Source organism: Cyprinus carpio, chromosome B7 (genome assembly GCF_018340385.1).
Source record: "Cyprinus carpio isolate SPL01 chromosome B7, ASM1834038v1, whole genome shotgun sequence".
NCBI classification, from domain to species: Eukaryota; Metazoa; Chordata; class Actinopteri; order Cypriniformes; family Cyprinidae; genus Cyprinus; species Cyprinus carpio.
The window spans coordinates 42,864,551-42,887,973 of record NC_056603.1 but is presented as its reverse complement, the minus strand read 5'-3'; the positions used below and the strand labels follow the sequence as shown (position 1 = coordinate 42,887,973).

The following is a 23,423-nucleotide window of genomic DNA, read 5'->3' as shown; positions in this document are numbered from 1 at the left end:
ATAAATGTTTGCAATATGATACTAGCAACCCCAGCAAGCCGCTCCTCCGGCTTAGAGGGTAATGTCTAGATGGCAGCCCTTGTGTTGAAATATGCTGCTATGAAGGAGTACTGTAGGTCGAGAGAGAATTTTTATAAAGGTTACCATAAAGATATTACACTCCAAGCCCGCAGAATGGCTCATTAGAACCATCTAGATACCAAAATGATAAATATCTTCAGAGGATCAGTTCATTTAAAGAGGTAATTGGAGTCAGTTAATAAGATAAAACTTATGAGTTTAGCAGACTGCCCTACTGGAGAAACATAAACCTTGATTTCCTCTATCAAAGTCCAGTCCTCAACACATATACTGGAAAAAAATCCAATATATTGCCATTTTCTGCTTGACTTGCACTTCGCAACAACACAACCTTGTTTCTGCAAAGACATTCAGCATGTTTTCTACAAACAAAGTCTGAGGTGTTTACATTTTACGAGGCATGAGAACGTGACATAGGTAAAAAAAAATCTGTGCAAAATTCAACCTGCGCGTCAGACTGAAACGGATTTCCAGAAATGCAATTTGAATAGGATTTTAAACCTAATATGAATGTAACTTGAAACTGATTTGGTAAAAAATCAGATTTCATGTGATTTTTTGTCATTCACACTTGCTAAATATTATCGGGTTTCACAAAAAAAATTTAGGTCTATCTAAGAGAAGAAATAGCATATCTGCACTGTATAAATTAAACACACAGTGATATGTATTAAAACTATAGTGTCAAAGTAATTCAGTCAAGAGCAGTGAGTGATTTTTTATTAGCTTGATAGTAGTTGAAAGTAGTAGGCTTATTAGGCTGCTGTCACTTTAAGACCTAACACACGGATTCAATATACAGCATTGTAAATACCAAAATAAGCTGTATTTCTGGTCTTATTGGACTTAAACAATTTAAAAATGCTTACATGTTTCAATTGGCAAAGCTTAAAAATGCATGCAAATGGTAAACTTAAGTGACGGCGCAACATTGCAGTTGTCATGAGAGTTACTGTAACAGAAGTGAAAATCCAAAATTTCTATAGGTTCATCGTCCACCCCTATGAAGATCCCTAGCAAAATATTTAAGGATCTATACATCTTGTTTGCATTGACTAATACTGGTCATGAGTCCATTATCATACAAACACTGAACAAGAATGGCCACTGCCACTGCTGATCGAAAACTCTCCTAAAAGAACTCAAACTCTCAGAAATTGGGTTTCGACACTGTTACTTATTTGCATCCATGAAAGCTTTCCATTGGACAAAAGATTCTTTACAGTGGAAAAAGATTCTTTAGACTGTTAAAAATGTACTTCATAATATGAAAAAAATGTTACTTTTAAGAACTGTTGACAAATGTTCTTTGGGAAAACCAAAATGGTTCTTCTATTGCTTCGCTATGAAAATCCTTTTTGAAACTATTATTATGAAGAGTATATAGTAAGAGAGCAACACTGAAGACAGAAGTTCATGCAAGGAAGCCCACCAAAATCACAAAGTTGAAGAGTGATGTAATGAGGAATGGGTAAAATTCCTCCGAGCCGATGAGCAGGACTAATCCACATTTGGTTGTAGTTACTGCTGCCCGAGGGTCACGCCAGACACTGAAGGCAAAGGTTCACATTCTTATTATATGATCTCAGTGGAGCTCAAATTAATGCAGAAATATAGAAATATCTTAAGAGTGCACAAAAACTTTCAAGCATGACAGTACATATTGCATCAGAGGTTGCGTTACCCAAAAATCTTGTAGTTTAGCAAATTTTAAAAACGTCAATGGATAATTCAACTGGTTTCCTTCAGAAAGAAATCATGTTTCCCTTCAGAGACTTTCTCATGCTGCTAATAAAAATTAAAAGTGGAGAAAAGTGGAGCAAAAGCTTTAAAGGAAAACTAGTTTTAGAGAAAGACACGAGAGAGACATCAATGAAGATTTGGGGAGATGAACCAGCAATTCGGAGCAATAATTCATGAGGCATTGTTCATTAAAAGGGGTGAACAGATTGCAAGATTGTATCTGTTGTCTTTTTCTGCTGAGTTAAAAGAGTTTTGACACGTTGTTGTGAAATCTTTGTCATGTTTAGTATTACAATAGTTTACTACAGGTTTTTGAGGAATATTTATTTGTTCATCTATCAATCATTGCATTACATATGCATTATATATTTTGATCATCAAACTAAGCATTTAAATCTCATTTTACTGAAACATATTATTGGAGATATTTATATATTTATATAATATTTTTATATACATGTAATTTATGTAAGTAGCTGCTAAAGATCTCACGGATTTACATTACAATCATAATTTCATATCCCTTTTCGTCCATATCAATACTAGCATCTGCACCAAATAGCATATTTTTTCTCAGTTTGAGTTTCTGAATAATATAAAACTTCATATTCTCACCATATCATATTATATGAGTCATAAATGCTTGCTGTATCTGATACAAACACGTATAAAGCTTCAAAAAAAGGATTCAGTTAAAAATAGATACATTTATTCCTAACTATCATGTCATATGTAAAGCTTTAAGGGTTATTTTTGTGAAGCAGCTCAAATATAATATAATATAATGCTGATGGTACACGGGGCAACTTTTTGAGCAATGTTGCTAGGCAACTTTGGTTAACGTTGGCGTCAATGGACAACCAGGTGCATGAGGCACAGGGCCCACGACCGATTTAAAGTATCCAGATAGAAATTTGTTAGTGGGAAAGTGCCCAAGCAACATTGCTCAAAAAAGTTGCCCTGAGTATCAGCAGCCTTATATTCAATTTAGAGCTGCTTCACACACAATAACAGCTAAGAATATGATTACCAAGAAATGAAGCAAGCAAAGCCCTTTCTTTGTCCTCAAACAGTGGAAATGCAGCTCTTGCAGCAGCGTCTCAATTTTTAGCTCTCTGTCTGTAAACGGGCCACGCTTGGTCCTTTATGTGGCGGGCTGTTCAAGGATCTGCCTGCTCATTATTAGGCTGACTGAGTCGGGGGCTCGGTACTGACATCATGACTGATCGCTCTCTCTTACCGCAGGCTCCCGTGAGGGCAGCAGCTCGCCGGCGCGCACTGACCGCGACACACCGGCAGCACCACAGTGCCCCGACAGCTCGAGTGATGTTCCCAGGACCGCTATGACAGCTTCGCTCCTGCGTGGTTTCTCCCGGCCACGGAGAGTGATGGCTTTATTTTGTGTCTCTCATCTAACACGTGGGGGAACGTGGGGAATTTACGAGCGTTAAATCTTTGACAACTAAACTCCTGAAGACAAATGGAGCTCTGGACAAAAGAGTTCAGCCGACTGTTACGCAATGAGGACAGGGATAGTAGACTTAACTAAAACTGAAACCATAAAAACAATATTTGTTAGTTAAAATAGAAACTTTATAACCTTAAATTTAAGTTTAGTTAAGGTTTCTTTTTAAGTAACAGAAATTTCAGTTTTTCTTTTTCTTTTCTATTTTAGGCTACTTGTTTTAGTTAACTAATTTTGATTGTGTGTGTGTGTGTGTGTGTGTGTGTGTGTGTGTGTGTGTGTGTGTGTGTGTGTGTGTGTGTGTGTGTGTGTGTGTGTGTGTGTGTGTGTGTGTGACAAATGTACATTTATTTACTTACAGACACATAGTATACAGTATGTATTTATTTATTCATTTATTTACTTACACACATATTATGTGTGTTCAATTCAATTTATAATTATAATTCAATTCCCTTTCCAGAAATAACCATTTTTTTTATAAATTTGTTAGGTTATAAATTAATTATATTACCTACCATAATTACCTATCTCAAGTATCTCAAAACAGATATATTAACATTTCTGTTCATTTCATTTTTAATTAGTTTAACTTGATGTACTAAAATAACTACAATTATAACTGAAAAATAAAAATTAATAAAAAAAAAATTGTATGGTAAAAAATTCTAGGTCACAGTTCTCTCTTTTAACAAACAATTTTAACTATGACTTTTACCTCAATAAACTCCTAATTACTGCTTATTAATAGTTAGTAAAGTAGTTGTTAAGTTTAGGTATTGGGCAGGATTAGGGATGTAGAATATGCTCAGGCAGAATATGTGCTTTATAAGTACTAAACAGCCAGTATGTTAATAATATGCATGCTAATAAGCAACTAGTTAATAGTGAGAATTGGTCCCTATACTAAAGTGTTACCCTTACTATCCATTCATCAATTTTTTTTCAACTAATACATTGACTAGGAATCGAACCCACAACCTTGCCATTATTAATGTTGACACTCCACTAGTTGAGCCATGGAAAGGCTCAGTATATGCATAAATAAATAAACATTTAAAAAATAACTTTGAAATGAACAGAAAATATCTACATAAATGACTCAAAATTTGAATAAAAACTTGGCGATCCTAAATTAAAGCCGCAGTCTAACTCAAGCCAGCCTGAGCTGCGTTTGCCAAAAACAATGGAGCTACAATATACTCAAGCTCATGATGCTTTTTGGAAACGCAGCCCTGGACTGTCCTTGTGGCCTGCGTCTGCGTGACCTCAGCTGGAAACGACGTCTCTCTTCGATGGTGGAGAGACACTAACAACATCAACCCTGTGCTCTCTGACAGGCGCGATCCTCCCCGTCAGCATTTCCCGACTCGGGCTTTGAGACAGTCAATTAGGTTCAAGGTGAGAGAGACGCCTGTCATCGTTTAAAGCGCTCTGCTCCGCTGGGCCACGCATCAATCTTCGCCTCATTGGCCAGATGACGGGAGCGGGATCAAACGGGAAGTGTTATTGGCCGGAGGGTGACAGGAGGGATTTTGTGCGGTAGATTATTGGCTGGTGTTGCGGAGATCATTGGCCGCATCAATCCGGTGATAGATCGTATTCAAATGCACCTCTGTCCCCTCCGAGGGGTTTTATTCTGATACCTCAGCCCTCCTCAGAGACTGCGGCCGGATCGGCGGGACGTGACTCTGGCTTCCTTCCTTAATTCCAGCTTCAAGCTATCGATCGGATGGAAATCAATCGAGCCCAAAGCCACAAACCCCACAAGGGGAGGAACCTGAGAGAAACACAGCCAGGCAAGCGGAATAAATCCCCCGACAAAAGAGGAGGAGACCGATATGACTCCTTACCGCAGGAGGAGAGCCTTCTCCAAATTAAAAAGCAAGCGGGAATAAATCCCATCTCATCTTGGCTTCATTAGGAGCTCGGCTCACATGAGGGCCCTCCTGAAGCAGCAGGCGTCAGTCAGGTGATGCTTTACGGAGCACGCTTTGTTAAAACGAGTAAATGTTAATGAGATCTTAAAAAGACTCAATGGCAACAAGGAGATGACGCAGTTTCTCTTTCCTGCTGGGCCGCTCTTATCAAGAAGAGTGACCCAAATGACCCCAAACACCTAAACTGAGGTGTTAATTGTGTTTAGTTCATTTAAAAAGCTCTTCACTTTGGGTCTCACATGTCTGTTGTAGCAGCAAATGCTTTCAAATCCACCTAAATCACAGAGTTCCACACTGGGAAATGATCAAATCTATATTAAAATGTTAGAAATATTATTTAATAACACTGAATCTGCCTAAATACATTATCAGTCTTATGGGGTAAATCAGGTGAAAAAACCTCAGTTACCACGTTGTACTGTGCAATCCCCTTTTATCTCTGATTTACACTATTGTATAAAAGCTTGTTTTTTTTTTTAAAGAAATTTATAATTTTATTCAAAAAGGATACATTTAATAGATCAAAAGTGACAGTAGAGATATAATGTTACAAAAGGTTTCTATTTCAAACAAATGCCGTTCATCTGTGAATCCTGAAAAATAAAATGTGTCACAGTTTCCTCAAAAATATTGTGCAGCACAACTGTTTTCAACATTGATAATAATCAGAAATGTTTCTTGAGCAGCAAATCAGTATATTAACATGATTTCTGAAAAGATCATGTGACACTGAAGACTGGAGTAATGATGCTGAAAATACAGCTGCACATCACAGAAATAAATTATTTTTGATTAAATAAATTCAGCTTTGGTGAGCAGAGAATATATTTTTCTCCAAAAATATTTTTAAATACATAAATAAATAAATCTTGGAAATTCCCAAACCTTCAAATGGTTGTTTTTAAAAGTGTTCATATTTTAGGAGTAATTACAGTCACTTTTGGCTCTGCTGACTTTCTTAAAACATTTTTTTCCCTGCTAACTAGTTAAATTTGTCTACTAAAAATGGCCAGCATCAACATCTGTATCATGTTAATTAGTATTAACCATCTTGGAACAGATAATAATAATAAAAAAAAAGGAATTTCTCAAACAGATTTAAAGTGACTTTTATATAACAAAGTTAATAAAAACCAACCTGTGTGACAAAATAGTTCCCGTTGTTGAAGAAACAGCCATAACCTCACACCTTCAGTGTTGTTCAGATGTGTTATTACAGTAGGATTTGACGAGTCTGCAGTGTAGGGCTGAGATTAATGACTGTAAAAATACTGCAATTAACAATAAATTAAAACAGCTACTTGTCATGTTCTCTGAAAAATATATAATCAGCAACACGTCTTTTTGTGTGTGTGTCAGTGTGGTTCAGCTTTCTGGTATTTTTAGAAGGATAAGCTTGCTTAAAAGTTGTGTGTTTTATTGCATTTAAAAATGTGGCTGTTAACTGAATTTACTGATTTTATTACAAGTAAAATAAGTGCATTCAGTCTAATGGGATTGTTTTCCACCTACAGTAAACCAAAGGCCCGATACATGACGTGCTGCTGACTGTAACTGAGAGACTGAATTGAAGGCAATATCAATATATATTGAATGAACTGCTTCCACGGATGAAATATGATGGATTATGTTGATCATTTAGTTCTAGAGTACATTGCACCACATGAGAAAAACTGGCCAGAGTGTTCACTCTAAATGTCCAAAAATGCATATATTTCTTTTTGTCAAAAAGTGAAACCACAGACAAAAACCTGCTTGTTTTCAACACTTTTATAGGCTACATAAATATAATGGTGTGTCACTTAGCTTTACATTCATTACATTACGTGATTCAGTTAACTCAATGATTCAATTATAATTTTATTAATATTTTGTATTTTTTATAAAATTGTATATATTTTATTATTATCACCATCATCCTTATTTATTTTATATATTCTTTTATTTTTTGGTCTATTATTAACAGCGTATGTGTTTGGGGCACAGTGTGGATTATTAGATAATGACAGAATTGTTAGTTTTCAGCAGTGATATTTTACTGTCACTGAGGTACTATTATAGTTATATATTTAAAAAAAAATATTAGTTTTTATTTTTCCATGTTTATTTTAAATTAAATTTACATTCATTTTTAATAACTTCGTTTTTGTAATTTTGTAATTTTTATTTCAGTTTTACGTTTAATTATTTTAGTACATCAAGTTAGAAGAAATTAAAATGAGAAAGTAGCTGAAATTCTGAATAATTTTGCAAGTCATTTTAATTTTGCATCAATCATTTTGAATTCAGATGTTGTTATTAGTGTTGATTGTTCACAGTATGGTTCTTTTGTTTTATTTAGGTCACTTCCATGTCATGTTTCAGACTTGAATGTGTGAAATGTAATAACACAACCCAGAGCTGCGAGTTTCTCAGGTACACTTAAAGACGGCATTGAATCGGTAACAACAGGACTGTCATGACAAGAACGTCAACAACGTCAAGAATGTCAGGTCCTTTTATTTGCACAGTAAAGCACTTTTCACAATAAACACTGTAGCTTTACAAAAACATCCGCCTTGATTGAAAGAACCCAGTGAACAAGACAGAAAATATCTCAATTTCAGACAATTACATAAAACAACTATATGTGTGTGTGTGTGTGTGTGTGATTGAAAAGGACATGCATTTATATCTCAGTGTGTGACAGTGACAGCGATGACCTTGAGACACACATGATTTCTTCTTGTTTCCCACAGTAACACACTCGATCTGATCGAGTTGTGTGTTTTCATGATTTCACACACAAAAGCTCAAACACTGCCACGGCATCAAGCCTTTCTCTGCATCTCTTTCTGAAGTCCTCTAACACGGGGATTATGGGTAAATCCTCTGCTGAAGGATCCCGGCTTGATTTTTGATTTGAAAATCCTCTTCATTATAGACAGAGGAGAGATGACTTACCATCATTGGGGTTATAGAGGCCAGAAGACATTCAAGGGTGGAATGAAGCATAATAAATTATTATTATTATTATTATTATTATTATTATTATTATTATTATTATTATTATTATATAAATAATACATTTTGTGCAATGATATTAAATAATAATAATAATAGTAATGAATCACTATTATTAGTAGTAAACAATAAATTATTATTACTAAAATATACATTATTAAATGATACAATAAAAAAATTAAAAAAAAAAGCTACATATCAACATAAACATCATCAAAAAAAAAAAAAAAAAAAAAAAAATTATTATTAATAAAAAATACAAAAATAAGCAAAATATAAAAATAACCATAAACAATAACACAAAAAAATAAGTTATTATTATTATTATAACAATTTTCCATTGAAAGCTTGGAATTTCTATATTTTGCTTTATACTACGGGGCCGTTGAATGCTTGAATCTGATTGGCTGACGAACGTTCTGAGATGTGCAATTATTTTCTGGGAAACGCATGGCGAACGCAGTTCCAGGCAGCCCTCTTGACTGCATTACAGTTCCATATCACCTCGCATAGTAAAACTGTAATAACGGAAATTACAGGACTGACAAAAACAACATGACAGACGATTTTCCGAAAGTAAATACACATAACATTTCTCACTAGCGAACTAACAACATAACAACATAGATACTCAGATACACCCCAACACACAAAATCACACAATACCTCTCTATCTCTCTCTCTCTGCTTAACCTGCATTATAACAGCACTATAATACTATCAACGGCTCAAGCCTCCATTACCAGCTTTAAAATGACGTTGTGAAACCGGCAAAAGAGGTGTTGGATGAGATGCGGAAGAAATAATCCTACTCACAATAACGATTTAAGTACAAAAATGGAATGAATCCCTGTAAATATATCATCTGATCGATGTCTTGAGGTGTGGTAACCGTAGTATAAGCGGAATAATTGACTCTGGGCTGTTGATTTATTAGAAAAATAATGCACATTTTTCTAATAATTCAACGGCCCATCGTCAATTATTCCCTACTTAGTGATGTTCTCATCTGTGATGTGGGATGGCACTTTGGTGGCCAATCACATTTCAGGGGTGTGGCTAGAACCACCCCAGGCCACGCCCCCAATTCCTGCCCCTTACCCCTCCATTCTGAGGAAATCAGACCGAAACGAATGACGAGGGTGTGACTCACTGACAAGTTTTTGCAGCTCTTCTCTTTTCTTCAAGTTCTCTCGTTTTGTCTGAAGCTCTTAAAGGCTCAAACTGTCACTCTTTCTTTCTCAGGGTTTTATTCAGCGCTCAGCGTAGCGTGCAGAGAGAAACTGTTGGTGTCTCACTTAAACCCGAATAAAAGGCGTCTGAAATCTCCTTCCTGATCTCATGTGACAGTGTGACTGCAGAATAATGCAGCTGCAGCCGCATTCACACAGAGTCACTCTAATCATAAAACATACGTCCCATTCTGAAAGGAATCCTAATAGTGAACAGTCAGTGTGACTGGAGCGCGTCTGGAGCCTTAAAGTCCAAATGACACCAAAACTGACCACAGCTGCTTTCTTTATACATTCCTGAGGCCTCAAACTTAAAACATTGTGTCAATTTCATCCTAAAATTGAACAGACAAGCTTTTAAACTACATATGCACCAGAACTCCAAAATAACCACACATGAAGCTTACCATGCCTTATTATTATGCGCAATCTTATCTACATATTATTTCCATATGCATATTTCCAGAAATGTGACACTGATGTGTTTACTGGTACTAAAAACTAAAAGGGGGGGGGTGCATTTTCAGAGAATGAATACAGGGGATGTTGCCTTAAGATTGCTTGTTTTATTTTGAAATGTAAGAAATAAAGCAGAAAGCTTGAGAGAAATTATTTGTTTCGCAGAAAAATCGTTATCAGAGATCATGGTTTTTAATTTGCTTGTTTGAGAAAACCCCCAAAATTATTTTACAATTTTACTTGAAACCGATGATGAGACTGACTGGGAATTAATCATGAAAACAGTTTTAAAAAGAAAAATTATTATTATTATTATTATTTTAAATTATATATAAAAGACTAATGTGTTTAACGGTGCTCTTGTTAATTAAAACTAAATCTATTAAAAATAAGTTATGTAATTAACATGAAGCTGAAATAAAAATAAAACAAATAAAAGTATAAAATATATAAATATTAGATGAAAAAAAAAAACATAACCTAACTATAAATAATTATAAGTTTTAAACTACTATTCTGAAATAAAAATAAAGCTATATAGAAATATTAAAAAGTAGCAATGTTGGACTAAATTAAAATGCTAATTCAGAATATAATACATAAAATACATTTTAGAAGCTTCTTACACACACACACACACACACACACACACACACTAAAAACAAACTCTGTTTGCAATTATAACCCATATATAATGTTTTTGTGAAGCTTGCAAGCAATTACTCTTGACCCCTATTGTTTCTATCCAGTGAACCTCATAAAAAATACATTAACTGAATTCACTGTGCTCAAAACACAATTTTATTTCATAAACAAACCACTTACAGCACATTATTTTCATTGTAGGGTCAAATGGGCTGAACAGAAACGATTATCCCCCGAACAGAACCTGACACACAGATGGGATAAATGTCTGTATATTCTCCCAAATCACCAAACCTTTGTACTTTTGTGTTTCGATTCTGAAATCCAACGTACAATTTTCTTAAAATTCAGTCCTGCCATACTTTTTATTTTCTATATCCTCTGTGAACACAAATCCTCCTCTAACTTCAAAACACTGTGTCAGCAGCTCAATCAGTCACCAGTCAGGAAACACATCTGTTTCCCAACATCTGTGTTTCTCTCCTCTCTGGTGGTGAATGAAACAGGACAACAGATCTACAGCAGTGACACACACACACACACACACTCTCAAACACACTCACTCACTCACACTCTCTCTCTCACACACACACACACACACACACACACACACACACACACACACACACACACTCAAACACACTCACTCACTCACACTCTCTCTCTCTCTCACACACACACACACACACACACACACACACTCAAACACACTCACTCTCTCACACACACACACACACACAAAAAAAAACACACTCACTCAAACACTCTCTCTCTCTCTCACACACACACACACACACACACACACTCAAACTCACTCTACCTCACACACACACACACACACACTCTCTCTCACACACACTCACACACTCTCTCTCTCTCTCTCTCTCTCTCACACACACACACACACACACACACTCACACACTCAAACACACTCACTCTCTCACACACACACACTCAAACACACTCACTCACTCTCACACACACACTCAAACACACTCACTCACTCTCACACACTCTCTCTCTCTCTCTCTCACACACACACACACACACACACTCACACACACACACACACACACTCAAACACACTCACTCTCTCACACACACACTCACTCTCTCTCTCTCTCTCTCTCTCTCTCTCTCTCTCTCACACACACACACACACACAGAGATGAACTGTTGTGATTGAAGAGACAGGTGGTTTCTGTCAGCACTAGTTTAAGCATGAATGGACATAAAAACTCATCCTCAGTGAAGAGCCAAACACACACACACACACACACACACACACACACATTTACTTAACCTAAATGACGACATACACTACTGCTCAAAAGTTTGAAATAATTACAATTTCTTTAATGTTTTTGAAAGTAGTCTCTTATGCTCACCACAGCTTTAACTGTTTCAGTAAAAATACGGTAAAATCAGTAATATTGTGAAATATTACTACAATTTGAAATAACCATTTTCTATGCAAATATTTGTTAAAATGTAATATATTCCTGTGATGTGCAGCTGTATTTTCAGCATCATTACTCCAGTCTTCAGTGTCACATGATCTTCAGAAATCATTCTAAGATGCTGATTTGCTGCTCAAGAAACATTTCTGATTATTATCAATGTTGAACACAGTTGTACTGCACAATATTTTTGTGTAAACCTTGATACATTTGATTTTTCAGGATTCTTTGGTGAATAGAAAGAACAGCATTTATTTGAAAGAGAAATCTTCTGATCAAATGCGACCTTTCTGAATATAAGTATTAATTTATCACGTGACACTGAAGACTGGAGTAATGATGCTGACAATTCAGCTTTGATCACAGCAATAAATTACATTTTATAATATATTTGCATAGAAAACAGTTATTTTAAATTGTAATAATATTTAACAATATTACTGTATTTCTGATCAAATAAATGCAGCTCTGGTGTAGTGACCTGCTTTTATTTGCTGCAACAATTTTTGGGGACAAGTGCAATTTTAATAGACAAATGGAGACTTGGAAGGGAGAATGACACGCGCGCGCACGCACACACACACGCACACACACAGGCGGCAGGTGTTTTGGCAACGCCCCCTGCAGTAATTGTATTTCTGGCTTGGGCGAGAGATTGATTTACTTAATTAAACAGAATGTATGTGGAGACATTTAGCTGCTGTCCCTGCTAACAAATGGCTATGCTAAACACCGAACAACTGACCATGTCCAAAATCCCCACAACAGACACACAGAAACATCACACACAACAACAACATCATCAGCACAGCCTCGAGCTACAATTTCACAGCCTCTTACACACTCAATAATTCCTGTAACTTTTAAGCCTTTTAACCCGGGGTTAAGCAACATTTCACACTTGCCATTCATAAACCCAAAGAATCATGCTTCCAGTGGGATAAAGCGTGAAACAAAGCAGTACAATAAGACTTTTCAACAACCAACCAAATAATGAGAGAAGGTGTGAATATGCTTTTCAAGAAAGATTACATTTAATAACTCTAAAATGTCATGCAAAAGTAGAAAATTAGTAAAAGACTCACCACATCTTTCAAAATAGTCCACAGTGATCCAGAATGACAGAAAGACCACAAGTGATTTTCTTTAATTCTATCTTTAATGTCATCTAGAAGCCATCTTTAAACAAGAGGTCACATGACTACATAGATCACATAAACAAAATCACATGATCACAAAACAAACCACTGTACAGAAATAAAAAGTAAAAAGAAATAAAAAAAATTCTTAAAACTTCCATCCATGTGAGTGTTCATATTTTTTTAATTGATTTTTCAAGGTGAAAATCATTTTCACAAATATCATTAATTAATAATGCATAAATATAATAACATTTAGGGGTGGGGAGGGGGGGTTTCACAAAAGTTTCATTAAATTTCGATAAAACTGCTTCATTGGCTTTCTATCTAATAAATAATCACAAAATATGTCAAACTTCTTCACGGAGGCTCCTTTTCAATTTTTATTTTTTTATTGTTTTGGTTTTTTCCTCATAATGATATGTGGACGGGTGTATCCCCCTGACGTTTTTAACTTACCATTCAAATCTGAAAATGGATTAGATTTAGAAATTAAAAACATTTACCATATCGAAATCAGTGTGTTTATGAGTTGCACTAATATTTTTAAATGCCACTGAACCTAGAACTGATTATCACACCTCAGTGTTTCAGCGATCACTCATTATTGCCCTTCATGCTAAAATGCATTTATTAGAAATCTGCACTTTGGTCATTTAATATTACATGGATGTATTTGTTTAACAATAATATTCTCTTGTTAAGGCAGAAACTTGACATTCTTGTTGAGTTTGTTTTTGGCAAGATGAAGGCAACAATACAAGATAGCCAAATCTTTTCACACCCAGTTCTCTTGGATATCCACAGCCCGGAGAAACAAAAGCCATCTCTGTGTATAAATCTCAGAGATATGTTGCTTTATCATTCAGTGGAACAGGGAGTCTCAGCACAGTGCAGTGACCTTGATCTGAATGCAAACCACATCTTATCATACCATTCCTAGACCTGCCCAAACACCCTCACAAATGATGGCCTGTGAGAAACACACAAAAGCGGCCCTGTGAAGCGAGTCGCTCCGCAGTTCACGTCGCCGCAATGCAGAGCCATTATTTAAAAGAGATAAAGACTTTCTCATTCAACTGTATCTGTCATGAGGAAGAATGAGTGGGATTCCCAGCCTCAAGCCTGTTGGTTTGGTAGATCAAGTCTACTTGAAGGGAAAACAAAATAATGTACTTCCCGCAGGCAGCACTTCGCTCACATTAGGACCATCTACGAAAGTTAATAGAAGAGCCCATGTCTCCTCTCATAATGCAACAGCGAGACCTTATCAGTCCATCAAGCTACAAAATCAAATACAATGGGAACAATGACATCTACCATGTTTCACTTTAATGGGTATTGTGTTGGCTGACTTGTTTTATTGTTGATAATGTCAAACGGTGCAAATAGTTGTGAAAATCAAATCACTCCAGTATCTTTTGTAAGGTTTTGGTTAAACTTGATTGAGATTTGCAGGAATAGGAGCTCAGGTGTTGGAAGTATGTCACTGTGCCTGAATTCAGTTGACTTTTCTGGTGATGTCCACAAAGAGGTGCTGTAAGCAATATTGTTTTGTATTTTTTCTCCATTAGGTTTATTAAACATCTTAGTTTCGTGAAAAAATAAAATAAAATGTGCATAAGAGAATATTTTTGCAAAATGGTATAATGTTGCTTGCAGCATGCTTCATGGCAATTTCAGAAGAAATGTCCAAAGATCTTAAACTTAACTGATAGTGTTAACAAAAGCAAATGTAAGATAAAAAAAAAAAAACACACACACATTTGCTGAAGCAAACATGCCATTTTAACTTTCTTCAACAAGTCTAAAGTTTTATCGTAGTTGAACATTTTGAATTGCAAACACAATGTTTCACGGGTGCGCTATCGAGCAAGTTTACTTCATCAGAAAGCCACACATATGGAGCTGGATTTATGGTGCAAATGCCAAAATGTATTAGTTTACATATTTTGCACTATGGTAAAAGTGTTTTGAGCTCATAATATAGTATTGTGCAAGGACCCATTTGAAAATAATTCTTTATTATTTGATAATCTGCCTCTGTAATCATGATTTGTGTGAAAAGAAATCAAATGTTGGCTTTTTTACGGTCTCTAGTGTTTATTTCAGTTGGAAACTGAGCAGTGAATTGTATAGTTAAAACTTTGCAGAAATGTCACATATTTCCAATTAGCCAACGTGGAAAATATAAAAAAAAAAAAAAGATTGAAAAACTGCAACCTTAAATAGAAGCAGCAGCGAATTAACAGCCAATGAGATTGCTTCATATGGGAACAGTCAACACTGATATAACGAATGGCAGGCCTCTGTGTCGCCCAAGCTGTGAATTAACCGCCCGGTTATAAATTTCCTTCATTAGGGCACAAAACACATGGCGGCAAATGGGAAGGCGAAGTCCCTAAGGGGCCCAGTGGAGATGCACAAATTCATTTCAGATGCTCTGAGAAATCTGGCAGAAAATCACAACACATACAGGGAGAAAAAGCACGATGCAGTGAGTGTTTTCAGGCCAACAGTTCAGCTGACAGGAAGACAAAACGAGAAAACCAATATCTCACCTTCTCTTCAGAGGAGTAAATAGCAGATAGCTCTTACAAAGGAAACCCTCAACTTCCATTGCATCTGAAGTGACAATCTAACAGAGCTATTGGATCACTATAATAAACCGCTTTCAACATCTCAACCCGCACCTGCACAAACACAGACGTATACAACCACACAGACACAAAAAATGAAGATTGCATCATGTCTGGGATCTCTCAACCCGTCGGATTTTGGTCACAGCGTGACACATCAAAACTAGAGCTGAAGAACATTGCCTTTTGACAATATTCAATATATTTTGATATTTATTTTAGAAGAACTATCATTTCCACCATTGTTGCCAAGAATATATAACCCAAATATTCAGATGTGTGCAGCGCATTTTATGGAGGATGAGGACTGTTTCCTGAATCAGCTGCCTGCAATGCATCTGTGGCACAATGGCTGTTTCTATAAAGTTGGGCAGTTCAAACTTTGCAAGGACAGTCTGGCGCTTCTGACTCACAGCCTGTAAGTAAGTTTTTTATACTTAAATAATTTGCCAATACGCGATACGCAACGCGTAAAAAGACAGTATAAGTCATTATAATCAGTAATTATGTCCCCACTGGACGCAACAAATGTCTCGTTTGTAATGGTTTTTATTTGTTTTGTCTAGTCTAGTGATGTCCGGATCGTGAACGAATCTTTCTATTTAACCGGATCTTCTTAGTGAACCGCTCGAACCAGTTCACCAAATCTATCTGAATCATTTGAAACTGTTCACGTCTCCAGTACGCACTAATCCACAAATAACTTAAGTTATTCGGTTTATAAACGTGTCTTACAGTCCCTCTGACGCGAAATAAACCAATATCCCGAGTTATTCTGTTACTCCTAACAGTACATTGACTGAACTGCTAAAAGAAAACCGATGATGGGATGTGCACGAGCAGAGCAGCTGGACTGAGTCTCGTGCTGCTGGCCGGGAGACAGCATCACAGTATGTTAAGAGGTGTAACATTTCCGTCACACGCTTGAGGCATTCTGCCAATCACAACACACTGAATAGCTAGCCAATCAGAGCACACTTCACTTTTCAGACCGATGAACTTTGTAAAAATTCATGTTTTAGAAGGCAGGGCATAGAGGAGAAACTATAATGTACATTATATGGAAAATAATGTTTTTTTAACCTTAAACCACATAAACACATTGCATTACATCAAATACACAAAATAATGTAATTTTTAGCAGCATCATATGACCCCTTTAATTTAATTCAAATCTGCTAAATGTGAATGCATTTTATTGGGTTGTATATAGGGGTAAATATATTTTAAATGCTTCATAAATTATATATATATATACACATACATACACATATACACATACACATACATACACACACACTTTTTTTTAACCCCATACAGCAAAAATATATTAAATATATTTTAAATATAGTTGATAGTATATTTTTGCTGAAAAAAACGCTGGGTCTCAATCACGAAACATGAGCAGAACTAATCTTTGAAGTTTTTTTTATTTTTAGTAAAATGTGCTCATGAAGTGTTAAAATTGATTGGATATTATTCTTACATGAGCTTAAATGAAGTGTGACATTGCAAAGCATTTTTATCTGCCATTTTTCTTTCATTAATTTGTTAAATAAAGCAGCAGTGTGATTAAAAACTGTGGAGTGAGTCAGAATCAAATCAAACACTTCTCACAGTCAAAGTAAGAAGAAAAAAGCCTCATTTGAAAGTGATTACAGCTGATAATGTTCAGGAAGTGAACTGTTCATAATGTTGACACATCCCATTCACATTCACTATGGCACTGTGATTTCTTTACTTGCAATCACACTGCAATGACCAGAATCATTATGTTCAGTTATTAGCATTTGGAGCAAATGTAGATGTTCTTACTGATGGGAATGAGGGCGACACATTGTTTAATTCACAGCATACACTTCTCATGATTTATTTACAATACCACTTACCTTACGTATATCTGCTTTTGGAATCTGGTGTCACTATTACACAGCAACATTTTATTGCATCATTTCTGTAAAACTGCATTTGAAACTTAAAGATGGCAATTTTTTTAATCTGCACAGGCCTCCATAAAGTCCAAGACCTAGCTATAGTATTAATACTTAAGATATTTTCATTTATTTCTACTTGCATTCATTTCTTATATTTAATGCAAACCCTGTATTTATGCAATCTCTCTCACACTTATGATGCATTGTTGTCACTCTGTTTTTTATATATTTATTTTACTAGAAGGTTCCAATACAATACTTAATAATAAGGTTCCAGTAGTTAACTGCATTAGATAACATGAACTAACAATGAAAATACTTCAAAAGCATTTATTGGTCTTAATAAATGTTAATTTTAACATTTACTAATGTATTGCTAAAATCAAAAGTGCATGTTATTATTAATGGACCTGAGTTAACATTAACTAACAATGAATAGTTGTAATTTTATTAACTAATGTTAACAAATATTAAAAAAATGCTTTACAAATATATTGCCCATTATTAATATATGTTAGTAGATGCATTAACTAATGCTAACCAATCGAACCTAACTGAAAAGTTTAAGTCTTTACTGAAAAAGCCTTATAAGCGTTTAAAGTTTTTTTTTTTTTTTTTTTATGTTTTTTTGGGGTTTTTGCATTTTAATTGCTACTGCTGTTATTGTGAAACTAAATAGTGACAATCATACAATTCACTGATCCATTGATATAGCCTATTACCAACTCTAATGCAATTTTTACTGATGGTTTTCATTTTTAAAAATGCAATTAACACATATATAAGCATCACGCTATTCATAAAGTAATTTAATTTTACACCGCCAGCAAAATCATGGTGAATGTATCATGAATATTTGATATATGGCCCAGCTGTAGGTCACACACAATGGCAGATTACACATTGCAATTCAACCCCGTGTACCAATAGATATTGATTAATGTGTTTGGTTGATTTAATTTGAGACCAGTTGGGGTCAAAGGATCCTCTGTAATCAATCAAGCCTCTGAGGAGCTGCCAGGAATGCAGGAAAAATGAAGTGGAAGGTTTGGAGCGGGGGTTCATCAGCGAGGTGAGGCAGACATGAACAGGGTGACTGAACTAATCACATTTAGACAGAGCACAGGAAGCACATTTCCCAAAGCCCTCGGCCCGTATCGGGTGAATCCAGTCGGTATGCTGGCTGGCCATGCTTTGTTTCTCAGACTTAATAAGAAAACTGTGTTTTCAGCTTAGTAAAGAACTTTTGGTGGTATTTAAATGACTAATACTCTTTTGTGGTCACCATGAGAGCCGTAAACAGAAGATACAAGAGCAGACATGTGCTCGCCGCAGAGATGAGGTCAACGCTAAAACAAACAAATGCTCGCACACATGCATTAGAGACGACAAAGCGAAACATCTGCGAAGACAGGTTACTTGTAAGCAAAGCTCAGGTTGACAAGCGCTGAGACCCAAAGCATTACACGTCTCCTGGTGTGGCCCCGCTTTTCAGGGATGACATCAATGATCAGGACGCCAGACAGAGAGACGGCTTTGTTTTCGTGCAAATGCATGTTTACATAGCTAGATGACAACCTCATAGAACAACTATAATGAGAAATACCAAAGTACAGTAACATTGCTTATTATAAACGCACACTGCCATTATTCCATCTAGGGCTGGGAAATAAATCGATGCATCGCGAGTCGAGAAATTATTCAGCATTGATTTTGAGATTTTCCGAATGCATGGCGATTCTTTCTCGAGTCGATTCTGAGCTTAGTTTTGAACAGCAGAGGGCACTGCATGCTCTAGAAACAGCCGTATTCTGCTTGTTTCCAAATCCTTACACACACTTGAACCTAAAAAAATTAATCTCACATCATAAAAGCATTCTGAGCCGAGGGGAAATTACAGACTCAACCGAATGCACAAGTGTTCTCCGCTCTTGTTTGTGAGCGTTTGAGTGTGCGGATGAAAACTAGATTAGAGCGCCATCTGCTGTTAAAATCTAAGCTCAGAATCGATTCCAGAGAGAATCGCGATGCATTCTGAAGATCTCATAATCTATCCACGAATCGATGCTACATCGGTTTATCATCGCAGCCCTAATTTCATCTGCTACTTTAGCTTAAGCTCTTTAAAGTTGGATGGATTCTGATTGGCTGACAATGTTTTTATCGTTCATCAGCTGGAAAAAAATTTGCGCTGGAAGTGATTCCAATGATATTAATCCTCTGTGTCATTATAGTTGTGGTGTGGACGTCCCTGCTCTCAAACAATTACAGTAGAATGAATTTTAAAAATTTTGTCGATAAGGTCCTTTCACACAGAATCCGAAATTTTCACCCAAAATTTTTGCACGTTAAAAACTAAATGCAATCTCACGTTGTGTCGATCACATTTACACACTGACTCAAAAATACTAAAAATAAAATGTAAAAAAAAATTAGATCAGGTTAAATTTTCGGCATTTTTGCATCTGTAGCAATCATTTTGATAGGAAAGGAAAACAAATACGAAGAAAGAAAAAAAGAAAAAACTCATACAAAAATTTCGGACACAGTATCCAAGGACCGAGGAAATGGATTCTGATTGGCTGTCAATGTTTTATCATTCATCAACTGGGAAAAACGTGCTGAAATCGATTCTGACTACGATATCGTTCCTTTGTGTCGTTATCGTTATCCGTTTTGTAGACTTGATTCTTGTAGAATCAGAAAGATTAATAAAACTTCACAATTATAGTTATCATCCTTTAAAAATAACTACAACGTAAACTATATCTGCATCCACACCATTGTACATTAACGTTCTTTTTATTATAAATCGCGCGCCGCACCCTTTACGAAAATTAACCATGGTTTTGCTATAAATAAATAAAAAAAAACATGGTTACTATAGTTAAACTATGGTAACCACAAAATGGTTCAATACAAATGGTAATCAATATGCCAAAAAAAAACATGGTTACTACAGTTTTACAATAAAACCATGGTTAATTTTCGTAAGGGAAGATACGTTATAGGCCTGTGACGTGGACCTTATTCTAGTAGAATTAAAATGATTACTAAAAGTCAAAGTTATAGATATTATTTATAAAGCAAAATATTATCTATTTTAATACTTTAGATTCAAGCCCAGAGCATGTCATCTTCCCTGCCTGGCAACTCTGAGGCAAAACGATGAGCTGGTAGCTGATATCCCATACTGCTTTTTGAAGCCATCTGAGGGCCAGCTTCCAAAACGGACGCAGTTTGAAGGTTTGTTCACTCTGCTTCTCCGAAGAGCAAGAACGTTCCGCTGAGAGCAAAGTTACTACATGAACGCTTCAGGCATCAATGCAGAACACATCGGCCCATTCAGTCCCGCTCTTCTTCCTCTAGAATGTCAAGCAGTAGCTCTCCAAGGAAAGCAAGCATTCAGGTGAGACTAACAGAGCGCTCCTAATGTCCCTTCTGAGGCTCCTGGAAAAGGCCAGCTCCATTATGTCTGAAGTATGGACATTTCTGCAGTTTCCTTCCAACAACAGAAAATATCCTGAAACTAATAGCGCGATGAACCCGCGGATCGTAGACGAACACAATCAGTTTTAAATGACATTTCGCCAAAGACTGCGTCAGTTTGCATGGTTCGCCTTTGCGCAGCTGCGCGCGCTTCAGAGAAAACCGTTCGGGTTTTATTCATCTTAATCCAATAAGTACTAAAAGAAGCTAATTGGAATCTTTATTACATAATGAATGTATAAAAACAATTATCCAGTAACAATGTAACGTAGAGCGTAAAAGAAGAGCAATTTATAAAAGGTGAGCGCAACGGAGCCACATGCACATAATATATAATGAAGCATTGCGGTGCAAGTACTTAAAACACTCCAAATGATCTTTAACGGGAAATTAAAAAAGCACACAGATGTGTTGGGTAACCAACCTTTGGAATACAAACCACGAGCCACTCAAGAATTGCCATGAGCATCATAGCCTATTTTTCTAACATTTATAGATTGGAGAAGGACTTGGAAACGCGCGCAGAGGTGAATCATGTCCAGCGGGCGCACACCAGAAAACACACGCGTTTATAAAACAACAGGAAAGCGGCATCTTCATGATTTTTTTTCTTTAAAGGAAATAATAAAGGAAAGCGCACTGAAATCAGGCTCAACTTACCAGCGAAGCTTCTTGGTGATTGGGGGTCTTTTTGCGCACCGGGCGCACAGTCCGGACACAATCAGTCTCTTTTATGCGATGAAAATCGTCCTTGCGCACAGGAATAAATGACAATGCAATGTTTGTCGAGACCTTCAAGAGACCTTCGATTCCCTTTTATCCTGTAAGATTAACTCCAAACCGACGCTGTCGAGGTCATCAGTGTCCTGATATCCGATTGTTTTACAGGAGCTTCTGAAAAGGAATAAAAGGGCTCCTTGTTTGGATCCCCATCACCAGTCTGAGTGCCACCTCGGCACGCCGTGTCCCCATATCGCCCTTCTCCCAAAGAAATCAAACGTCGGGCAGCGCTAAATAAGAATGTACATCCAAAGTTCTCCAGCTGTAGGTTAAAGCAGCGTGCTGGTGACGTCCAGGTGCAGCTCCGGTATAATGCGCCGATCTGCGCGCGGTCACAGTCCGAGCTCAGCGCACACACCGAGAGAAATAAGGGTTGAAAGAGGGTTGCCAGATATGCCCGCGAAGCGACACAGGACACGCGTCAGCAACAGCGGACAAGTTTATCTCTTTTTAATTGTCAATTCCATGTACCAAAACAGAGTTATAATAGGTATGTAGCGAAGTACATTTTAGTTTAGTGATTAAAGAATGTGTCTAAATTTGGAGTTTGGAATCGTCAGGCTACAAATAGACTCAAACAGCAATCTAGGAATAGAAAAGTCTAGACTTCTAGAAAGGTCTATGTTTCATACAGGATGTCGGTTTGATTCCTTCATAATTGTTCCCAAATAAATAATGATAGACACTATATTAGCATTCATTTGGGATTTGTTACAACAGATACTGTTGTGTCTATGTGATCATCTGTCAATAATTTAGAGATCTACCAACTGATTTTAGACAGTAGGGGATTGTTTTATTGGAAATATGATGATAACTAAAGACCTTTTACTCATTAAGAGACGAATTATCAGCTTTTTTGAGCTGGATGTACAAATTAAACCATGCTCATGGTTAGTGAAAGGTAATAAATGAGATGACCAGCATCATGTCCTTTTTCTATTTAAACCCTAATAAAACAGCAGCACTTGTATAAACATCATGTTTCTTCCTCAAGAAGAAAGTCAAAGAACGATTACATTCACTGCGCCAATCTGGCAACCCTGCGTCGAGGCGCAAGGTGGATAGACTCCAATGAAAAGTCTAGAGCTCCCCCTAGCAGTGCAAATGAAATACTTTCTCTCTTTCTCTCCCTCTATACTCGCACTGAAAAACATTTCACACAACAGAACATTAGCTTACAGTATTTTAAAGAGTGCATCCTCTTACTGGCCCGCTGACTCTCAAATGAGCTTTTACACCAGCGAACATGCCTCAGTCTTTAATCCTCATTAATACAGCTCTCATTCATAAAAGAGCCAGCTGAGATCTGAGATTACCTGCAGGGATGCTTTCAGTGTTTTGCTCAGATGCGGAGGGGAAATGTGCCACAGTATGAGAGCACAGAAAAATAATCCACTTAATATGACAGAC

The 23,423-nt window shown here is 36.4% G+C and overlaps 1 protein-coding gene across 1 annotated transcript in view; it reads right to left on the bottom strand.

Moving 5' to 3' along the window:
• Positions 1 to 22,385, bottom strand: part of LOC109080050 (adhesion G protein-coupled receptor L3-like) — a 288,219-nt gene extending 265,834 nt beyond the window's left edge. Inside the window, exon 1 of the mRNA XM_042726857.1 lies at positions 21,891 to 22,385. The gene's annotated coding sequence lies outside the window, so the exon portion shown is untranslated. The remainder of the gene's footprint in view (positions 1 to 21,890) is intronic.
• Positions 22,386 to 23,423: the final 1,038 nt, after the last annotated feature.